The 23,046-nt window shown below is 45.4% G+C and overlaps 2 pseudogenes; both read right to left on the bottom strand.

Annotated features, from left to right (window-relative positions):
- Nucleotides 1–2,388: 2,388 nt before the first annotated feature.
- On the bottom strand, nucleotides 2,389–2,797 carry LOC116635262 (annotated as a pseudogene).
- Nucleotides 2,798–16,587: 13,790 nt separating this feature from the next.
- Nucleotides 16,588–22,213, bottom strand: LOC116635261 (annotated as a pseudogene).
- Nucleotides 22,214–23,046: the final 833 nt, after the last annotated feature.

Raw genomic sequence — 23,046 nt, 5'->3', positions numbered from 1 at the left:
TTCACCAATAAAGAGTGAACCTGTAAAACCCTAGGCAACCCACCCCTGACCCCAATAAAGGCAAAACCCCAGGCCCATGCTCTCTCTGTCTGTACCCCTGATCTCACTGTATGGCCTGGATGTGCCATGTACCCTCCAGGACTCCTCAGTAATAAACCTTGTTTTTTTTCAAGGTTTCCTGATGGTTGTTACTGAGGTGCATCTTGCAATCATAAGAACCACATGGGCTGGTCTGGCTTCAACACTGGGGAAATGGTGTTGTACCAGGCATTTCTAGCCAGTGGCTTCACTATCTATAGGCTGGGACCAACACAAAACAAATGGCTACTAGGAGGGTTTTGTTTGTTAACTGACATCTGGTTGCTCTCACTTGCAGTATCTGTTGCCTGTTTTTTTGTTTTTTTTGTTTTTCAATGTTAAGTCATACTTTGTTTCTTTGCATGTACCATAATTTTTTTTTTTTTGTCAGAAACTGGACATTTTATTTTTTTATTTTATTTTATTTTTTTTAAAAGATGTTATTTATTTATTTGACAGAGAGAGACACACAGCGAGAGAGGGAACACAAGCAGGGGGAGTAGAAGAGGGAGAAGCAGGCTTCCCGCAGGGCAGGGAGCCCGATGCGGGGCTCGATCCCAGGAACCCAGGATCATGACCTGAGCCGAAGGCAGACGCTTAACGACTGATCCACCCAGGCGCCCCAGAAACTGGACATTTTAGATAATATCACAGTAACCCCTCCAATAGGGCTTGTTATTGTTATTTGCTAGTTTATTTGTTTAGTGACTGACTGGATTATTTTAGTGTAGTCTATTCTCTCTCCATCCTCCCCTTTCCCTGTGGTCTAATGTCCTGAGGCTGGCGGAAGCCCAGTCGTCCATAGTCATCCTGGGATGTGGAGGTTTTGGCAGGGCTTTCTTTGATATCTCTTCCTCGGACCACACTGCTGTTAAACTCCACCAATTGCCCACTGGTTACTCTATTGTTTTCAGCAAAGCCCTGGTGCAAAAATTGCTCCCCAGAGGAACCCAATCCAATTCAGTCTCCTTTGACAGGATAGATTTTTTTTTTTAAGATTTTATTTGTTTATTTTGAGAGAGAGAGAGAGGGAGAACAAGCTTGGGAGGAGCAGAAGGAGAGAGAATTTCAAGCTGACTCCACACCAAGCGTGGAGCACTGAGCCTGACACAGGGTTTGATTTCAAGACCCTGAGATCATGACCTGAGCCGAAATCAGGAGCCAGACCCTCAACCTACTGAGCCACCCAGGTGCCCTGATGAAATAGTTTTTTGAGAGCAGTATTTTTTTTTTTAAGATTTTATTTATTTGACAAGGAGAGAGAGGACACAAACAGGGGGAACAGAAGAAAGAGAAGCAGGCTCCCCACTGAGCAGGGAGCCCAATGTGGGGCTCGATCCCAGGACCCCGGGATCATGACCTGAGCCAAAGGCAGACGCTTAACCGCCTGAGCCACCTCGGCGCCCCTGAGAGCAGTATTTGAGTTTATTCAGATCCCAGGCAGGCTCTTCCCCGCTCCCTTTCCCAGGTTTTCTAGCTGGCCTATACTTTGCCTATGTATCCAATAAATACATCATTCTCCTCCCAGTTGCCTTTCACCACAATCTCCACTGTTTCTGAGAGAACCCTCAGGCTTGAACTTCTCCACATTGATAGCAGATGAAATCAGTGTCTTTGGGAAGAAAATAAGAGCTGTCTTTTTCATCCTGCTTCTTCCCTTAGGCAAAATTTCTGAGCCATTACTCTGAAGGGGGTGGGGACTGTGGCACACTTCTCTCGGAGTGACACTCTTGCCCTAGGAATTGAGTACTCAGTAGAAAGGGGGTAGTAACATCACATCTTGGCTTGCCTCTTCCGGCTTGGAACCACTGCCTGGTGAGCTGAGGCAAGGACAATCAGAGCTCTGTGGACTCTCAGAGGCGCCACAGTAGAGTAGAGAGCCTCAGTCCCATGAGCAGGATCTGGGCAGACGAAAGGAGCCCTCATTTCTCAGCCACACTCACAGGAAGTGAGCCTCCGCAACAGGTTGATGGGGACAAGATGAGAAATGCTGATGTCCTGCTGTTCGTAGGAAATAGCCCTCCAATTGGGAGCTGGCGGGAGAGAGAGCCCTGTGTTCTTTCTTGGATGTACCAGTCTTGAGTGTTCATCTTGCCGAGCGGGAATGGGGGAAGGAGGAGTGGGTCTCAGCTTAAATACCATAGACTCAGTGTTTGTACTGAATTTTAGTAGCTTTTGTTTGTTCTGTTTTAGTAAATGTTTCTTTCTTTCTTTTCTTTTTATAGGCTATATGTCCTTAGATCCATTTCTAGAGATTTTAACTGATTTTGTTGTTTTTCTTTTTCAACAAGAACCAAGTTTTTCATTTGTTCATTTCTCCCATGTGAAGTATTCCTCGATGACATCCTTGGCCTGAGACTCTTTGCCATGGTCCTTAATCACCACACAACTGCAACCAACCACTTGGTGGGGTTTTCCCTCTTTGTCAACTTTATGGAGGCTTACACATCCCCCTAGTTTCTTGTTGTCATCAGCCTTAATTAGGTTGATTTTGGTGTTCAGCACAAAGGGCCTCCACCAAATTGACATACATAGGCTCATCACAGTTGGATACAAACGCACAAAGATGGGCTTGGAGCTTGTCTAAGGCTTTGGCCGCTTAGCGAATTCCACGTGCTAGGCCGTTGTGGATGAGGGTGGTCTTCAGTACATCTTGCAAGGCAGCAGTATGAACACCCATTACACCTCCAGCAGTCATGCTTTCCTCAGTAATGGCAGTGGGTTACTGGTAGAGCCGAATCTTGAATGCACCTGAGCCTCCGCACGACTCAGTGACAGTGGCAGGGAAAAACAAAGACTGATTTTATGTCTGTTTTTTATTTTTTTTATTTTTTATTTATTTTTTATTTATTTGTTTGTTTATTTATTTATTTATTTATTTATTTTAAAGATTTTATTTATTTATCTGAGAGAGAGAATGGGAGACAGAGAGCATGAGAGGGGAAGGGTCAGAGGGAGAAGCAGACCCCCTGCTGAGCAGGGAGCCCGATGTGGGAATCGATCCCTGGACTCCAGAATCATGACCTGAGCTGAAGGCAGTTGCTTAACCAACTGAGCCACCCAGGCGCCCTGTTTATTTATTTTTTTAAATATTTTATTTATTTATTTGACAGAGACATAGCAAGAGAGGGAACACAAGCAGGGGGAGTGGGAGAGGGAGAAGCAGACTCCTTGCTGAGCAGGGAGCCCGACGTGGGGCTCGATCCCAGGACCCCAGGATCATGACCTGAGCCGAAGGCAGATGCTTAACGACCGAGCCACCCAGGCACCCCTATGTCTGTTTTTTAAAAAAATGTTCACCAATTTCACTGGGGAATGGGTCCACGATGTCTTAATCTTGCTTGTGGAAATCTTCCCCCCCACCATGGTTTCTTGCATTATACCTCTACTTTCTTAGTTTCCTTTCCTTATTCTAGAAGTCCAGAATATGTTTTCGTTATAACTTTGTTAGATTAACATTTGTTGAAGAAATGTAAGATGTGGATGTTGCCACGGTTCAACAAAAGATTACGAGAGAAATTGAAAGAGAGGATTATTACTCACAAGATCTGGAGGAAGTACACAGTATGTGTCAAGGGGCCACTTGAGCACTTGGGAAGGTCAAGGTAGGGTGCAAACAGAGAGGGAGAGGACCTGGGGCATATGCCTTCATCATTTCCTGTGGGTGGGGAGGGCTTTGGGGTTCCTGGGCTAAGGCTGGATTGGTCAATTCAAACCCAAAACAGTGTGGTCTGGGGAAGCTCCATGGGGAGTTTTTTTTGTTTTTTTTTTAAGATTTTATTTGTCAGAGAGAGAGAGCACAAGCAGGGGGAGAGGCAGGCAGAGGGAGAAGCAGGCTCCCTGCTGAGCAAGTAGCCCGACGTGGGACTCCATCCCAGGACACTAGGATCATGAACCACCAGAACCGAAGGCAGACCCCCAACCAACTGAGCCACCCAGGCATCCCATCCAAGGGGAGTCTTCTCTATGGGGTGCACAAGAGAAAGGCTCTGGGAGAGAGGACAGACAGTTGGTCACAAGGGCTGTTGAGGAAGTCATGTCAGGAACTTACATTTGCTTGTGACTCTGCAGGCCATTACCTAGGACATGTGCTTGCTTGCATGGGGGGCTAATGTCAGTTAAGCCCGCTGGCAGGCTGGTTGGCTAAACAAAATAAATGCTAAAGCAGCAATAGCATGGCTAGCTTAGCTAAACTCCTGACATATTTCTTACTAAAACATAAGGCTGTTACAGGATTTCTTCTCCTCTAAGTGCCCACGGTTCCTGGCCATGCCGCTTTTAAGAACGAAGAGGTAGACCAGACAGACTGGTGGGCAGCAAAACAAAGTTTATTGAGTGATAGCAAAGTGATAGTACAAAGCTCCCAAAGAGGGAGGGGACCCGAGAGGGTTGCCAATTTGACATTTAGTTCTAGGGGTTTTTATGGGCTTATTGGTGGGCTGTTTTAATCTGATTAACCCTCCCTGTGCCTGGCATCCAATCAGATTTTTGTCATCTATCTATTACATGGGCAAGGTTGGAGGGCTCCTTTCAGGGCGGTGTAAAATCCTTTAAAGGGTGGTTTCCTCTTAGGGTCGGGGCCCCTTGTCTGCCTGCCTTTCTTCCAACTATCCTTCATCAAGGCAACAATTTAAAACCCCTTCCCTTTAAAATAGTATGAAGTATATTTAATAACAACTGTTAGATACAATAAAGTATTCACACCAAAACATGTTTTATTTTTTTACACTACATCTGACATTCACAGAACCACACATTTCAATTTATTATTTTATTTTATATTATTTTACTTTATTTTATTTTATTTTATTTTATTTTTTAAGTAAGGTCTAGGCCCAACATGGGGCTTGAACTCATATCCCCAAGATCAAGAGTGGCATGCTCTACAGACTGAGCTAGGCAGGTACCCCAGAATCATACCTTTTAAAAAAACTTTATTTTTGGGGCCCCTGGGTGGCTCAGTTGGTTAAGCATCTGCCTTTGGCTCAGGTCATGATCCTGGAGTCCCAGATGGAGCCCACTTTTCCCTCTCCCTCTGTCCCTCCCCCTGCTCATACTAGTGCTTTCTCTCTCTCTCTCTCAAATAAATAAATTCTTTAAAAAACCCAACACTTTATTTTTATTTTTTATTTTTTATTTTTTTATTTTTTTTTTTAAAGATTTTATTTATTTATTTGAGACAGAGAGAATGAGAGAGAGAGAGCACATGAGAGGGGGGAGGGTCAGAGGGAGAAGCAGGCTCCCCGCCGAGCAGGGAGCCCGATGCGGGACTCGATCCAGGGACTCCAGGATCATGACCTGAGCCGAAGGCAGTCGCTTAACCAACTGAGCCACCCAGGCGCCCCAAAACTTTATTTTTAACCAATTTTAGATTTACAGAAAAGTTGCAAACATAATTCAGAAAGTTTCCACATATTTTCCACTTAGCTTCATCTAATTCTAACATCTTACATGACCAAAGTACAGTGATTAAAACCAAGAAATTAACCTTAGTATAATACTATTATCTAATGTACAGAACTTATTAGAATTTCAGTAGTGATTCACTGATGTCCTTTTCCTGTTTTGGGATTTCACAGATCATTGAGTTGTTATTTCTCCTTAGTGTCTTCAAATCTATGACAGTATTGTAGTTTTTCCTTATCTTCCATGACCTTGACATTTTAAAGAGTATTGGTCATGAATGTTGTTAAGATATCCATCAATTTGGGCTTGTTTGATGTTTTCTTGTGATTAGAATGAGGTTATGCATTTTGGACAAATGACTTTTTGTCCTTCTCAGTGCTCCGTAGTAAGGCGTTTATGACATTGTTATGTTGTTACACGTTAACCTTGATCATTTGGTTAGGGTGCAGCCTGTGAGGTTTCTCCACTGTAAAGTTACTATCTTCCCCTTGTCTTCATAAATAACTTTGAGTAGATACTCTAAGATTATCTAAATATCCTGTTTCTCCTCAAATTTCTGCCTGCTAATTTTATTTTATTATTTATTTATTTTTAAAAAAGTTTACTTATTTATTTGACAGAGAGAGCACAAGCAGGAGGAGTGGCAGGCAGAGGGAAAGGGAGAAGCAGTCTCCCTGAGGAGCAGGGAGCCCAAGGCGTGGCTCCATCCCAGGACCCTGGGATCCTGACCCAAGCTGAAGGCAGTCGCTTAACCAGCTGAGCCACCCAGGCTCCCTGCCTGCTAATTTTAGTATCTACCTTTTCTGCAAGGAATTAACACAGTGGACTTGCTTAATATTGATTTTTTTTATTTCCCTCTTTCTTTCTACACACTTTAGTTGGAATTCTTCTGTAAGAATTCTTTCCCATTTATTTATTTATGTCAGTATAGATTCATAATATTTATCTTATTCTATGGGTTATAATCTAACACCATAATTTATTTATTTTAATGCTCAGATTGTTCTAACTTTGGCCATTTAGAGCTCCTTCAGGTTTGGTTCCTGTGTCTTTTTGACATGTCCCTTCCTTTTTTCAGCACAGCCTTACTTTCTGGCACTGCAAAATATTCTGGATTCATCGTATAATTTCCCTGTCCCAGTCCTTGAATCAACCACTCTCCAAGGAATCCTGGTTCTTTTACTGAAGAATGGTGTATGGAAACCAATATCTGGGTGCTAAGTGTGCTCACTGCTACTAGGTTCCTTCTGTGGAAAAGCTAGGAAATACATGTATCTCTACTAAGCCATGCACACATACATCTGTATTTTTATAGAACTCTATCTGTATATATATTTTAAAACTAGGATTTTATGCTGATACCTCTGATTCCAATCCAGTATTATGCGGCTTCTTATTTGTAACTTTTTTTCCAATAGTGAGAAACCAGGCTCTCCATTGTATATAAAATTCTTATTTATTCATAAAGTACACATAAAGTGGTGTCAGAATTGTTAACCCATAGTCCTTTGAAATACACATTTTTATTCTAGATTATAGCATTTATGTAGTTCTTTTTGTCTTTAACCTCTTTTAAAAATTTTTAAAGATTTTATTTATTAGAGAGAGAGAGGTACAAGTAGGGAGAGTGGCAGAGGGAGAGGGAGAAGCAGGCTGAGCAGGGAACCCGATGTGGGGCTGGATCCCAGACCACCAGGATTATGACCTGAGCCGAAGGCAGATACCTAACCGACTGAGCCACCCAGGCACCCCAACGTTTTTATTTAAGATTTTATTTATTTATTTGAGAGAGAGAGAGAGAGAATGAGAAAGCATGGGGGGGAGGGTCAGAGGGAGAAGCAGGCTCCCCACTGAGCAGGGATCCCAATGCAGGGCTTGATCCCAGGACCCTGAGATCACAACCTGAGCCAAAGGCAGATGCTTAACTAACCCAGGCGCCCTGTCTATAAACTTGTATTATGCAGACAAGATCCTGTTTTCCAAGGTTACTTAGAGTAGTTCTTTTCTTCCTCACCCCTTCAGTGAGATTTTCTTTTTTATTATTAGTACAGGTTCATGTGTTACTGTTTGTATTATATCTTGGATTCCCACCACATCTGCATAGGTCTGAATTACTTGTTTATTTTTCAGGGAAATGTGAACAGCATGTGAAACATGACTGTGGTTCTATAACAAAAAGGTATTCTCAAAGAAGTATAACTTGGTCCTCATCTGTATTACTCCATTTCCATTCTCCTCTTCTTTTTACTCCTTCCAAACACCCCTTGTAACTAATTTCTTAAATTTCTATGCATTCCCTCCCATTAAAAAAATAGTGTAATATGTGAATCTGTCTGAAGTAGAGACTGTTAGCCACCTATCCCAACTTGTCTTCATCTTCCAAGGTCATACAGTCTCTGATTTTAGCTTGTCACATAACTGCCTGGATCAAATGCTTCCATTTTTCCAGTCTCCCATGCAGCTAGGTGTAGCCATATGGTTAATCCTTGCCAATGAGATGCAAAGAATTAAAGTCATATGGCAGTTTTTGGAAAACTGCTTTAAAAGATTGATACATATCTTTTTCTCTGTCTCTCACTTTTCACCTAGTATTCCATCCTGCTGCCTGAATGTAAATGTGATGGCCGGAACTCCAACAGCCATCTTAGACCATGAAGACAAGAGTACTAGTGAGGCAGGAACAGAAAGCTTGAAGAGCCTGTGTTCCTGATGATATCTTAGAGTCTCCATATTAATTCCAGACTGGATTTGTGTATATATGAAACCTTATCACATGCAAGACTTATTCATTTTTTTAATTTATTTTTTTAGTAATCTCTACACAGTGTGGGGCTCAAACTCATGACACTGAGATCCAGAGTCTCATGCTCTTCTGACTGAGCCTGCCAGGCACCCCAAGACTTATTCATTGTTAATTTGGATTTTCTATTATATGCAGCTGATATTAATCCTGAGTCAGTATCTAAATCAAATTAAGCAAATAGATCTAGATCTGATTTGATTTTTGCATGTGTTACTTAAATTTATTATTTAATTATTTACAGTCCCATGTAAATCCTGTAATAGGTCAGAATGAAAGCAATGTTTATGTTAGAACCCTTAGTATTGTGGGGGCGCGTGCCTGGCTCAGTCGATAGAGCATGCAACTCTCGATCTTGGTGTTGTGAGTTCAAGCCCCACACTGGGTGTAGAGATTACTAAAAAAAATAAATAAACTTAAAAAAAAGAAACCTTGGTATTGTAATACAGGCAGGATTAATATATAGTTGGTGTTGACATGTATAGTTATGCTGGTTATTTATGGCTATCTCCAGTACTGAATGAGAAGTGTCTGTGCCATATTAGTTGTTAAGTATTTTGAAAATCACCCCAAATAAGAATTGCATTCACTGATATACATATTTAACAAATAGTTATGGAATGTATTGTGCTAGGTGTTGATGCAATAGAGAATGAAAATGAACACAGACCCTGTCTACTTACACACCAATGAGGCTACAGACATTAATAAAACAGTTGTGTGTGTATACATATATTATGACAAATGAGAGGTAGAAGGATGAGAAAAATGCTCTCTGAGAGCACATATTTTAGGAGTGGAAAGCTTAAAGATTAGGGGTTCCTAGTCAGAAGCTCAGGGACAGCCTGAGGAGACTGAGATCTGAAAGCTGGCTAGTAGTTTGGTTTTTTATTTATTTATTTATTTTTTTTTAAATTATTATTTTTTTTTAATTAAAGATTTTATTTATTTATTTGACAGAGAGAGACCAGCGCGAGAGGGAACACAAGCAGGGGGATGGGGGGAGGGAGAAGCAGGCTTCCCGCTGAGCAGGGAGCCCGATGTGGGGCTCGATCCCAGGACCCTGGGATCATGACCTGAGCCGAAGGCAGACGCTTAACAACTGAGCCACCCAGGCGCCCCTTGTTTTTTTTTTTAAAGATTTTATTTATTTGACAGAGAGAGAGAGTGATAGAGGGAACACAAGCACAGGGAGCTGGAGAGGGAGAAGCAGACTTCCTGGCTCCATGCGGCGCTTGATCCCAGGACCCTGAGATCATGACCTGAGCCGAAGGCAGACGTTTAACGACTGAGCCACCAAGGCGCCCTGCTGGGTAGTAGTTAAAAAGGTAAAGGGAAGAGCAGATGCAAAGGCCCTGTGGTGAGAGGGTTCTTGGTGTGAGGGATGAACACATGTTCAGTGTGGCTTGAGCAGAGAGAACAAAGCACAAGATGAGGTCTGTGAGGCAGGGAGAAGCTAGATTGTGCCTGGCCATACAAGCCATATTAAAGAGTCCCATAGGGATCACTGTCCTTTATCACCTGATGTCCAGTATTTTGAAAAGCATTATTTTTCATGTATTTTTGTCTTTTGTTTTTGTTTTCTCTACCTTTTCCTTAATGATTACCTAGGATTCTACATTATGGATGTATCTTGATTTACATAGCCAATCCTCCATAATATTCATTGAGATATTTTCCAATTTTTTGCTATTTCAGTGTTACAATCAACATCTTGATATATTTAACTTTCTCCCACTGCATGACGGCTGTGCAGACATATGTCAGGAGAAGGTGCTGATGGAGGAAAAACCAAATGCAGACACTTTCTGGGTGAATTAAATAGGGTTTCTCTCCTGTGGGCATTTTTCTTTCCAGAACCTGCTGTCTCTCAGTATAGTCCAGCCTCCTCCGGGAACTCCCAATTCATTAGGCAGGTCTGTACCTGTCCATCTCAATTGTGAATGGTTTTAAGTTCTTTTTGTGTTCAGGACTGCTGAACCATTGCAGATTAAAAGGTAAGGTTATGCAGGATGCCTGCCTGGCTCAGTGGTGGTGCATCCAACTCTTTTTTTTTTTTTTTTTAAGATTTATTTATTTATTTATTTGACAGAGAGAGAGAGAACACAAGCAGGGGGAGCAGCAGAGGGAGAGGGAGAAGCAGGTTCTCCACTGATCAGGGAGCCCGATACAGGGCTCAATCCCACGACCCCAGGATCATGACCCGAGCCAAAGGCAGACGCCTAACTGACTGAGCCACCCAGGTACCCCCCAATATGAATTTAAAGAACCTTATAACACGTAACCATATAGTGAAACTGGTTGTGTTCTCTCACTCTGTTCCTCCCCTGTTCATTCTGTATTTATTGAGTGTCTACTACGGATTAGCCACGGCCTTTCTGTAGAAATGAGTCTTATGACTTCCTTCTTCTTCTTTTTTTCTTTTCTTATGATTTACTTCTATCTGAACTACCAGATATCTCTGTCCATGCCAATCTCATGAGTCTCTGCGTCTCCTCCTTAGACACCAGCTGGTTTGGTGTCAGAACTTTGCCAACGGGAAGTAACCTTCCACCTTTGCTCTTTCATTTATCAGTAAAACAGAAGGAAGAACAATAGGACCACAAATCCTTTCCCTTAAGCAAGTACAAGGAGGCCAATGCCACGCTATTTATAGCAAACAATGCAAGAGGAAATAAATCAAGATACCTTCTCTTGGTAGGTAACTTTGATTGTTCTGTTTCCTTGTTACTTTTTCACTTCCTTGGATGATTGTAGCCATATTTCATAAGCCCTGCAAGCAGCTGAACCTTGCTCAGTGGCACCAAATGCTGGGAAATCTGACCCAAGTGTCCTTCCATCTTGTCCCGTGGCACTTGCAATGGACAAAGCTTGCTATCTGATTTCCTGTCATGGCTTTTTGCTTTATTTCATGTCCCTACCATTCTTGATTCAATGCATTTTCAGCCCATGGGATATATCAAGACCCCTTTTGGAACTGTACACGGGCCCCGCTGTGAAGGACTTTGCCTCTGGCAGAGTATTAGAGGATGCAGAGGATTTGAAAGTAGGGAAAGTGGAGGAAGAGATTGACAGGTTAGTTTCAGCCAGAAATAGCAGCCCCACTAACCAGTGTGGGAATTCCTTGCTGGTTTGCATTCTCTGTTAACTCTTTCAAGAGAAAAACGGAAACTGAGAAACCAGCAAGGTATGAAAAGATACTTTGGGCTAACTTACTTTTGGTTTGTGGGATTCAAAGCAGTTCTTGTTTTCTGATCACAAACCTCAGGTTTATCGGTGGATAGTAATTTGTACACACAATGCAGAAACAACGTAAGGCTCTGACTTTGTTCAAAGTTTGGCAAATAAAATGACCGTGGCTGAGGTTAACTATGAGAAGTCACTAGACAAACTAGATTGTCACCTTGACCCAGGGTAAAGAACAAGGTTGGCAGAAGGATGATATTAGGAAGTGAAAAGCAACAGGTCAATTCAAGGACCGGTGGAAATAAAGGAACATAGTGACTGAAGGAAGATGGAAAAGTGAAGGTCAGAAGTCCAGGTCCAGCACTGTCCTGGATAAGCAAGTGCCCTGAAATTCAGACTTGACGGACTTCTTTGTTGCAAATATAAAGGCTGCTATTTTCATCTAGGCCTCCTTTTCTTTATCTGTGAAATGAGGGGATGAAACAAGACAATGCAGGGAGAAATGTGAAAGACGTTGAAACGGAGCAAAATGATTACCAGGTGCGTTCAATGGAAAAACAGGTGGATATTATCTAAACATACCCTTCTGGGTGATCCTTGTCCTTGAGCTCTTTTGTAAGTCTATGAATTGTAGATGGCTGAGAGCAATGCAAATGGCTCTTATCCACAGACATGCAGGTAAATTTTGATGTGTGGAAATGCAATTGAATTCCCTTTCTCCTGGAGTTCTTCCAATTTTGCACCAATTTGTAAATTCATTTCAGCATTACTGACTGCTTATATATATGTGGATCTTTGAATTATTCTTTGAACCAATTATAATATCTTAGTCCTCTAACTTGTTGATGAGTTAAATTACATCCTTGACCTGTTCTTATTTTATATTTGCATGAGAGTCGTGAATTTATCCTGTTGAAAAAACAATCCGTTAATGACACTTGCTCAAAATTCCAATGATTACAAATTGTTTGGTCAAGAAACCATATATATATTTTTTTTGACCAAAAAATATAATTTTTAGTAGAATACTGTGGTGAAAGTGATAAATTGCTTAATATAGTCCATGGTTATAATTATAACCAGGAATATGGACAAAAAAGATCAAGTGCTAAAGAGTAATGGGTTTATCAAATACTCCAGGTGTCTGCTTTGAGTCATGTAGAACTCACGGTTGAAGATGCTTTCCGAACAGAAATTTTATTGGCCAGGCTTGTATCTGAGATTATTCAGACTGAAAAGACTCTTCCATCATAGAAACTCTTGGCCTCAGCTCTACTTTAGTAATATGCCTTTGTAATGTGCCATTTGTGTCCTCTTCAGGCTTTTTGCAGAGAGAAGTGGCTCTGACTTACTGCACTGGAGTGGTCTCAACTAAGACCACGGTGCAAGAAATGATGGGGGAATGGGATTTGGGGTGGGCAGCCTTGAGGGAAAGGGTACATATGGGAGAAGGAATTCTCACAGGAATCTTCAGGAATCTGGAATAAATCTTATTCCTTTCCTTTACTGTGTATCTTTGAAAAGCTGATTCTATAATCTGAAAAAAATACTTTTTTTTGAAAAAAATAATTTTTATAGACCCTGAGTATCTTAGCCTGATCCCCCTGAAATCAGACCTTACCATTAAAACTTACGTGTAGGTCATTTATTTGGGCATGTGATCCTAGGCGACTTTAGTAAAAACAGGGATGGAGGAAAAGCCAATACCTATGTCCATGTGTGTATGTTAGGGCTGGGAACTAGGTAGATGGGACCATTCAATGCAAGGCCCCATCCCCTCCCAGCCCTGACAATGTAGTTGGGATTTCTCTAGCTTTCCCTTCAGAAGGAATATGTGCATTTGTGTAGGTTATGGCTTGGTATTAGGCAGATGCGGGTACCCCCAGTAACCCCCTCCATGAACTGGCCTCAAGATACATGGTCCTGTTCCAGGACCTCAGCCACCTTGACCCGTGCAGCTTGCACACACATACTATGCCCTCCATCAGTCTGGCAAGGGGGCCGGGACCCCCAGACCTGTGTACCTGGTGTCAGTCGAGAATCACTTGCATGTCTCCAAGGCAAAGAAAATCCATCCCACAAGAAATCTTTCTAAGGCAGCATCCTTCAACTGGTGACAGTGCTCATTTAGATTGGCTGACTGATGAAGTCCCATGCTTTCCAGTAATTAAGGCTCCTAGGTGTTTCTCATTGGGAGACTATCCCTGAAACCAGTCAGAACCTGTCTTGGCAAGACAGTCCAAATTCTCCAGCTTTATCATTAGGGGGAATAAGTATGTACATTTGTGTATGTTAGACCTTGGAAAGAAGCAGATGCCTTGTACCCCAACAGCTCATCTTGTGATCAGCCTATCTGGACATTGGCCTGATGGCAGGTCCCTGGCTACCCTGACTTGCCATGCTCCTGAATGAGCACTATGACTTTTGACACTCTAAGGATGGGTGGCCAAGACCCCACAGGCCTGAAGAGATCCTTTGATCCCAAGACACCTGCATAGCCCTGGGCAAAGGGATTGCACCCTGAGTATATCAGGCAGCAGCTTAAAACTGGGGACCTACAGTCCCCAGGTGGACTAGCTGCCTGATGGGGATCCCTGGCTCACCCACTCTCCTTTGTGGGGGCACATGCTTCACAAGGAATAGCCTCCTAGAAAGGCCATTCAGGGGGTTGCAATACAGCCTGAGCTCCAAAAGCTTGAAGGGCACCTAGTACCACCAAACTTGAGGGACCAGGTTGCCCCAGATGAGCTGATGGGGTATATGTTGTGCATGTGCAAGCCAAGCAAATCAGGGTTACAAGGGACCCAAACAGAACAAGTGTCTAAAGAGACCAGGTCACGAGAGCAGGCTGTTGAACAGACAAAACATATGCCTCCTTCCAAGCCCTAAGCAACACAAATGCACATACGTCTTCCTTCCACAAGTAAAGTTGGAGGAGTCTGGACTGCCTTGACAAGATGACTAGTGACTCCCTAGTAGGGACGGGGCTCTCTTAAGAGGAACCACAAACACTTGATGGCTGGGGGAGTGAGAACTCCATCAGGCAGCTGGGCCCAAAGGACAGCAACTGACACCTGCTGAGAGAGGCCAAGTCAGAAAAAGCTTCAGGGGTGGGCTCCCTCTGCCTGGGGACCTAGGCAGGGGGTGTGGGACTGGCCACAGCCCCTCAGGCCTAAAGGGCCCCATCGGAGCTAAGAGGCTGAGGCAGGGCGTATTACCCAAGCGCGGGCGACCAGGTCAGGGTTGGGGTGGGACTGGAACGCAACCAGGGCCTGGAGAGGACGTTCCCAGCAGCAGGCTTTTGGGAGTACACACATCTGCCTCCTTCCAAGCCCTAACCTACACAAACTCGTATGCATAGTCCTTCTGAAGGGGAAGCTGGAGGACGCTGGACGGCCTTGCGCACCTGGGGCTTGTCCGGCTGCCGGGGCTCCTCCACCAAGGGACACGCTGGGAAGCCCGGGACCCCGGGACCTGCCTGGTCAGTGGAAATGGGTCCTGAGTGGGAGCATTTTCAAGCTGCCACCTCAGAAAGATGTTTGGGTGTGGGCTCAGCCCAAGCACGTGGTTCGGGAACCAATGAGCTGCTCAGGCTCCCCCGGCCTGGCTGCACCGAAAGGCGGACGTGGTGCATACTGCGCATGTGCCAGTCTGGCAGGGCCGGGTAAGTGGGAGTCCGGGAAGAGACCCACATGGAGCGGACAGGTGGTTTTGGGCGGCCAGTGGGGAAGGGGAATGTTTTCTGACAGCTGTCTAATTCCAAGCCCTGACCTGCACAAATGGGTGGATCGGTCCTAGCTGGACCGCCTTAACCAGGCGCTTGGCAGGCTGCCGGGCCTCCTCCAACAGGAGACACCTGGGAGCCTGGAAGGCTGCGTCTGCGAGCTCATCAGGCAGCTAGTCCAAATGGGCTAGGGACTGACTATGACCACTTGAAAACCGCCCCTTCAGCAAGAAGGGCTGAGCTCTCTTCAGCCAGGAGGTGGACCCTGCGAGGGAGGAAGGGGTGCCTACTGTCCATGCGGGAGCTGCGCAGCTCAGAGGAGACAGGCAACTGAAGAGGCCCCTAAATGGAGAGCTCTCAGCAATGAAGAACTTTGCCAGCCTGCGGCTGAGGCCACTGGCTGGGGTATCCTCCAGTGGGAGACATCTGGGAGCTATTATGGCTGGAGGGGTCTGGGGTCTTATCAGGCAGCTAGCCCAGATGGACACTGATTTTTGCTACCTTAGCCTGTGCCTCAGAAATATCCTCCGGCTGTCCAGAGGAAGGCATGCTCAGTGCATAGTGTGACTGCCGAGCTGTGCAGTTCAGAATTCTTGGGGCCCTGGCCACAGTGTCTGGAGAGCATGGATCCCCTGGACAACTGTTGGGGCTACCGGGTGTCTGCCTACTTCAAAGCCTTAACCTACACAAACACGCATCCATGTTTCTTCTAGAAGGTGAAGCTGGCGGACTATGGACTGTGTTACCCAGAAGGGGCCTGTTGGGCTGCATGGGCATTGTCCAATAACAGACACCTGGGAGCCTTGAGGTGGTAAGCGCAGGACCCCATCAGGCAGTTGGTCGAAATAGGGGCTGAGTGGCTTCAGTTTAATGGTCACCTCGCAAAGAGCTTTACTTGTTGCTTTGTATGCCCTGCAGCTTAGGCAGGGTGTGCTGGAAGGTTCCTGCCTCTCATGCCTGGACGGCCCCCGCTGCAGTGGCCATGTGCAAGCCGAGTAGCTGTAGGGAGGCCATCGGCGAGGCTTGTGGGGGTCCCTGCCCCTGCCTGCTCCCATGCCTAGCCTAAACAAGCGCACACATTTCCCCCTGAACGCAGGGCTTGAGGCAAATGGACATTTTTGCCAGGTTGGGAGTTGGGAGACTGGCCCATGGCTGGGATGTCATCCAGTAAGAGACACCTGTTTGCCTTGATGGCTGGAGAAGCTGGAGATTCTCCCAGGCAGCTTGTCCACTTGGTATGAGGATTGGCAGTCGCTGTTTAAAATGTCATCCTCAGAAAGGTTTTTTTTTTGTGGGAGGTCTCCAACCTTCTTGAAGGTTATTCGGGTGGTTTGGGGTTGCGCCAATACTCCACTGGCCCGGAGGGCTCTCCTGCCCGGCTGCACCCCGCTGGCTAGGCGATGTGCGCACTGTCCACGGATGAGCTGCTCATGGCAGTGGGTCCATGGATCTGAAGCAGGACAGCTGTAGGAGAGGCTGTGTCTGAATGGTGGTTACTGTGAGGATGTGGCATCCTCCTGATTCCAAGCCACAACCCACACTAAGGAGCATATTCTCCCTGAAGGCAGCGGTGTAGGAATTTGGACTGTCCAGCTGGGCGGGTGCCCTTTGGGATGGTTGGGCTCCACTCCAAAAAGAGAAACCTGGGAGGCTTGATTGCTGGAGAAGCCTGGGACCCCATCAGGCAGTCCATCCTGTTGGTTTCCATTTTCAGTGTGGCTCAGAAACGGTTTCCTGGTGGGGGCTCCCTCCACCCTGAGGCCATTCGGGTGCCCTGCTGGGCTGACGGGGTGCATATTGCACGTACGTCAGCTGGGCAGGGGAGTGTCCAGGGACCTGGTACAAGGCCAAGTCTGAGAGTCTGGTTCACAGGATTGGGTAGGTGGGGTGCATGGCATCTGCCTATTTCTAAGCACTCATCTACACGAATGTGCATATTCTCCCTGAAGGCAGAGATGGAGGAATCTGGAAGCTTGCAAGGGCTGATTTGTGCTTGCTGACTGGTTTCCTCTATGAGAGACACCTGGGAGCTTTGATGGCTGCAGAAGCCCGGGACTGCGGCACACAGTAAGTACACATGGGGACTGGCCGCCACCCATTTCAGTGGCTGCCTCAAAAGGAATTTCAGGGGTGGGCCCCTTCCACGCTTGAAGCAATGCAGGTGATTAAGGATGGGCCCCATCTCCATGGGCAGTTGACAGGCTGTGTCCTGCTCATGTGTGAGCCTCACAGGTCAGGGTAGCCTGGGACAGGGGGCCATGTTGGGCAAGGTTGGGTCACAGTAACAGACTCTTGGGGGTACCTGGCGTCTGCCTAAACCCAGCCCTAGAGTGTACAAATGCACATGTTCCCCCTGACATCTGCTTGGTTTTGGGGGGCAAACAATGCTCAGACTGATTATGTCTTTGCCAACATCATCTTTAATGCTGGTTCCCTGTGCAGATTTCTCCAGCCCACAGCATACAGGATCAGGTTTTTAAATTGACCATTACAGAAATAACACAGTTCCATATTAGATCAATCCCATTAATCACACTATTGTCCAGGCAATGGGACAGAGAAGGAATAAAGTTCAAATTAATTTGAAGTGTATTTTTATAAGAGTTGGTAATTGGAGAGACACCTGAGCCAACCGAGATATCACCTCCAGCTGCCAGAGCAGGGGTAAAAGTTCAGGAATGCTAGAGCACATTTCCAGGGAAGGAGGATGCTGGTGTTGATGGGCGAGATGTACTTTGCTGAGGGGCCTTTGCATGGTTTTTACCACTGCCTGGAAAAGTGTCTCCTTTGCTAGGGCAGGAGCTAATTTCTCCAAGGTCTTTGGAAAGATACTTTAGATGAGCCAAGTGGAGCCTCGCCAGTCAGAGCACTCTCAGATAGTCCTTACAGCTCCTAGGATTCATGTTCTAAATGTCCCCTTGTCTGTCTAGTGGCATCTTCCTATGTTTCCACTGATGAACCCCCATGGGGTCCCTCTGCCGCAGAGCTCCTACTGAGTTCTTATGGGTGAGAGACGACATCCTGACGTGACTCACTTCTTTCTTACACCGAAACTTTACTATTAAAAACAACTTTTTTGGGGCCTCTGGGTGGCTCAGTTGGTTGAGCGTCTGCCTTCAACTCGGGTCATGATCCCAATGCCCTGGAATCCAGCCCTGCATCAGGCTCCCTGCTCAGCGGGGAGCCTGCTTCTCCCTCTCCCTCTGCAGCTCCCCCAGCTTGTGCTCTCTCTCTCTCTCACTCTCCCACTCTCTCTCAAATAAATAAATAAAATCTTAAAAAAAACCCAACTTTTTTGTCTTTGCCATAAATGAGTGGATTTAAATTCATATCAGACCACAACAATCCATCCTGTGGTTTCAAGTCACTCACACACTAATGAATGCTAGGGCCTAATGCCCTAACAAATCCAAGTTCACAAAAATATCAGTCCACTCTCTGATTCTACATCACTTGCAATCTTAATCATACACAATTATATTTTGTTCATACTTCTCCTTTGACGCACATTCTTTTACATCATACATTAATCACCAGTATGAGCAACCATATTCCTAATATTATCAACGTAAGCATGAAAAAGGACTCTTCAACATGGGACCATATCCAATCACCAACTGACCAAAAGTTAAGTGCCTTAAACCACCCTGTGCCACTTCCTTGACAATTACATTTCCAAGTAGAGCTCCCAGGATACAAGCTTACACAGCACTATCAAGCATGCATTCCTTTGCCAAAACATCAGAATCCAAGGTTATCATTATTTTAGGGAACGCATGTGTTTTTTTTCTCTTTTCAATTCCTGCGAAGTTATTTTGACTTTATCAGTCTCATCTTTGAAAGTTCTTTTACTTGTTTTCAGGTTTCTAATGTATAATTTACATTTATTAGATTAACTTTCAAAAGTCCAATGTGAAATATTTCTTTATTTGCATAATTCCTTTATCTTCTTTAACCCCAAGCGGCATTTTTTTCCTCCTAATGTCACACTCATTGCCTGTTTTAGTTTTATTTATTTATTTTTTTTAAAGATTTTATTTATTTGACAGAGAGAGACACAGCGAGAGAGGGAACACAAGCAGGGGGAGTGGGAGAGGGAGAAGCAGGCTTCCCGCCGAGCAGGGAGCCCAATGAGGGGCTCGATCCCAGGACTCTGGGATCATGACCCGAGCTGAAGGCAGACGCCTAACAACTGAGCCACCCAGGTACGCCCTGTTTTAGTTTTATGTGTTCTATCATGTTGAGTTCCTTGGTTTTTGCTTGACTACAATAGGTTAGTGCGAGGTTGGTGGATGGTGTACTCTTCTGGACCAGTTTCCCATATTATGTATAACTGGTTGAGGAAACATCAAGGCCATGGTCAGAGGTAGTTATACAAGAGGTGTAGCCACAGGGGTAGCAGTAATAAAGGTATTTTGGTTCCCTTCTGCCAACATATCCATAGGAACATGTTTTCCTTCTGTCATGAGATGCCTGTAGGCTCCACTCTCTTTTTTGACATTGGGGAACCACAGAAGTATGGAAACCCAATGTCATATTTCCTCCTTTGGTGCCAGTAATCTAATTCCATAGCTGACCAAGGAATCACAGCCATTAGGATGTGTGGTATCTACTTTACTTCCGGCTGTGTCACCTTAGATAGGTGACCAGGATTGTCCTGAGAATACAGCTGTTCTAAGGCAATCCACATATCAACCAATCTGAACTGAGTCTATGGTTTGAGAAACATCTTTCTTGTGATTTTTTAGTATTAGCATTTTTCTCCTGCTTTATATCGAATTTCCATTGCTCTGTTACTTCTTTTTTTTTTTTTTTTAAGATTTTATTTATTTGACAGAGACACAGTGAGAGAGGGAACACAAGCAGAGGGAGTGGGAGAGGAGAAGCAGGCCTCCCGCGGAGCAGGGAGCCCGATGCGGGGCTCGATCCCAGGACTTTGGGATCATGACCTGAGCCTAAGGCAGACGCCCAACGACTGAGCCACCCAGGCGCCCCATTTGCTCTGTTACTTCTGTGTGAAAATTATGGTTTGTAATATATTGCCTTTTTTTTTTTTTAAGACAGGGAGAGAGAGAGGGAGAGGGAGAATCATAAGCAGGCTCCATACCCAGAAGCAGAGCTTGATGTGGGACTGAATCGCACCACCCTGAGATCATGACCCTGAGATCATGAACTGAGCCAAAATCAAGAGTCCAGCGCTTAACTGACTGAGCCACCCAGATGTCGCATGTTGTTTCCTTTTTTAGTGATGAGCTATTTCTACTTCCAGACTTTGAGGGGATACAAAGAAGGGCTTTCAATAATGACAACAAAATAATTATAGCAGTAGCTAGCATTGAGTACTTACTGTGTGCCAAGGAACCTGTCAAGTATTTAACATATTTTATTTAATTTCCACAGTAACCCTTTGGGGTAGGTAGTTTTACTTACCTTTAGATGTGAAGAGTGATACTTGGAGATGTTGAATAAATGGCCCAAAGTCACACAGATAACACATGCTGAAGTTAGAATTCAAAATTTGTTAGTCAGGTTTTATACTGCATGTTTGAGTTCCCCCACAAGTTCATTTGTTGGAACCAAATTCCCAGTGTGATGGTATTTGGAGGTGGGGCCTTTGGGAAGTAATTAGAGCATGATGGGTTTAGTGCCCTTAAAGAAGAGACAGGAGAGAACTGCTTCTCTGCTTTCTACCATGTGAGGATACGGGAAGGCCATCTGCAAACTAGGAAGAGGGCCCTTACCTCACCAAGTACCAAATCAGCCCACACTTCCATGTTGGACTTTCCAGCCCTCAGAACTGTGAGGAATAAATGTTTGTTGTTTAAGCCACCCAGTTTGTGGTATTTTTGTCATAGAAGTTGGAGTAGACTAAGACATTGGGATTCTAGACATTCTTATCCACTGGATAATACCTCAAGTAAAGAAAATCAACTTAAAACAGTGTGTGTGGTAAAATTCAATTTTTGTTGTTGTTGTTGTTGGCAGAATCTTTTCAAAACAAAACGGGCGACTGGGTGGCTCAGTCGGGTAAGTGTCTGCCTTCAGCTCAGGTCATGATTTCAGGGTTCTGGGATCGAGGATCAGTGGGGAGTCTGCCTCTTTCTGCTCAGTGGGGAGTCTGCCTCTCCCTCTCCCTCTACCTCTGCCCGCCACTCATGCTCGCTTGCTCTCTCTCTCTCTCTCAAATAAATAAACAAATCTTAAAAAAAAAAACAAAACCCAAAATAAAAACTTTTGCAACCACACACAGGAGGGGTATGGGTAGGGGGAAGTGTCTGTCCATCCAGCCCCAGCCCCCAGTCCATATGGTTTTGGCAGCAACAACGGGTGTGGGGTAATAGCCCCCAAAATAAAAATGGTGTGTGTATGGGAAGGGTGCAAAAGCAGTGGGATGTGGTGGGGGGAAAGGGGCAGCCCAGGTCAGTAACTGGGAATGCTGCAGGTGGGAGGCCATTTCATAACATTTCTTACTGATCTCCCCACCGTGGACACCTTCTTTGCCCATCAAAAGGACTAGCGTCTTGGCAGTCATGGTGACAGTAATGTTGAAAGTGGGGGCTCCGCTGGTGCTCTTGGTACGAAGATCCAGGGTAAATGCCCGGTCCTGCAGCAGCGAGTCCCGCTTAACAGAACATTTCCGGCTCCCAAGTGTCAGCCCATTCACGAAAAACTTGACGGGTCTTTGCCAACCTGGACACCAACCTCAGCCGGCGTTATGTTGACGAAGGTTTTCCCGGGAAGGCGGTCCAGACTGAGGGCGAGTCCTTAGAGGGCACCGTGGCCGCGTCCTGACAGGTCCCGCCCGCCAGGAGGTGGTGGATGAGGGCGTTCCCCCCCGGGGGTGGCGACGGGCTGGGCTGGGGGCCTCCGGCCCGCGGGCGAGCGGCCGCGAGAGGCGGAGAACTCCGGGCCGGGTGGACCTCCGGACCGGCCCTGCTAGCTGTGCAGCAGCCCTCCCACCGCCACCGAAATCCCGTTTCTGTATGTCCTAAGCTGCTCAGCAAGGTAGAATTTTGCATTTTTGTTAGTACAGACACTACCATTAAAAAAAAAATTTTTTTTAAAGATTTTATTTACTTATATGTCAGAGAGAGAGAGAGAGAGAGAGAGCGAGCACAAGCAGGGGTTGCTACAGGCAGAGGGAGAAGCAGGCTCCCCGCCGAGCAAGGAGCCCAATGCTAACTCGATCCCAGAGTCCTGGGATCATGACCCAAGCCGAAGGCAGACGCTCAGCCAACTGAGCCACCTAGGCTCCCAGACTACCATTTAAAACTGACAGCTGTTGGGGCGCCGGGGTGGCTCGGTCGGTTAAGCCTCTGCCTTCAGCTCAAGTCATGATCCCAGGCTCCTGGGATCAAGCCCCAGGTCGGACTCCTTCCTCTGCCTCTCCTCTGGCTTGTGCTCTCTCTTCTTTCACTCTCTCAAATAAATAAATAAAATCTTAAAAAAAAAATAAGAAAATTGACAGTTGTGGGCCACCTGTTTGGCTCAATCCGAAGAGCATGCAACTCCTGATCTCTGGGTCCTGAGTTCAATCCTTTCTACACTAGCTATAGAGATGACTAGCTAACTAACAGTTGTGTCTCTGTTAGTCGAGCTCCCCCGCTAATCCTTTGTTCTGGAAGAGGGATTCCTTTTAATTAGGTAGGAGTAAGGTAAGCAGGGGAAGGGTGTAACGGGGCACTTTGTTAGGTTCTTTGGGAGAAAGTCAGCAATTTTCCAAAGACTAAGGAGACTTCTGGGAGGTCTCCTGGGAAGAAGGAAGTTCTGAGAAGGAAGTTATTGAGACCCTGGCCACTTTCTTCAGGAGGGTTAGTGTTACTACAGCACCTTTGATGCCCTCAAGTGGCCC

Source organism: Phoca vitulina, unplaced genomic scaffold, assembly GCF_004348235.1.
Source record: "Phoca vitulina isolate PV1807 unplaced genomic scaffold, GSC_HSeal_1.0 scaffold10, whole genome shotgun sequence".
Classification (NCBI taxonomy): domain Eukaryota; kingdom Metazoa; phylum Chordata; class Mammalia; order Carnivora; family Phocidae; genus Phoca; species Phoca vitulina.
Note: the sequence above shows the minus strand (reverse complement) of the source record. Positions and strands in the feature narration are given on the sequence as shown.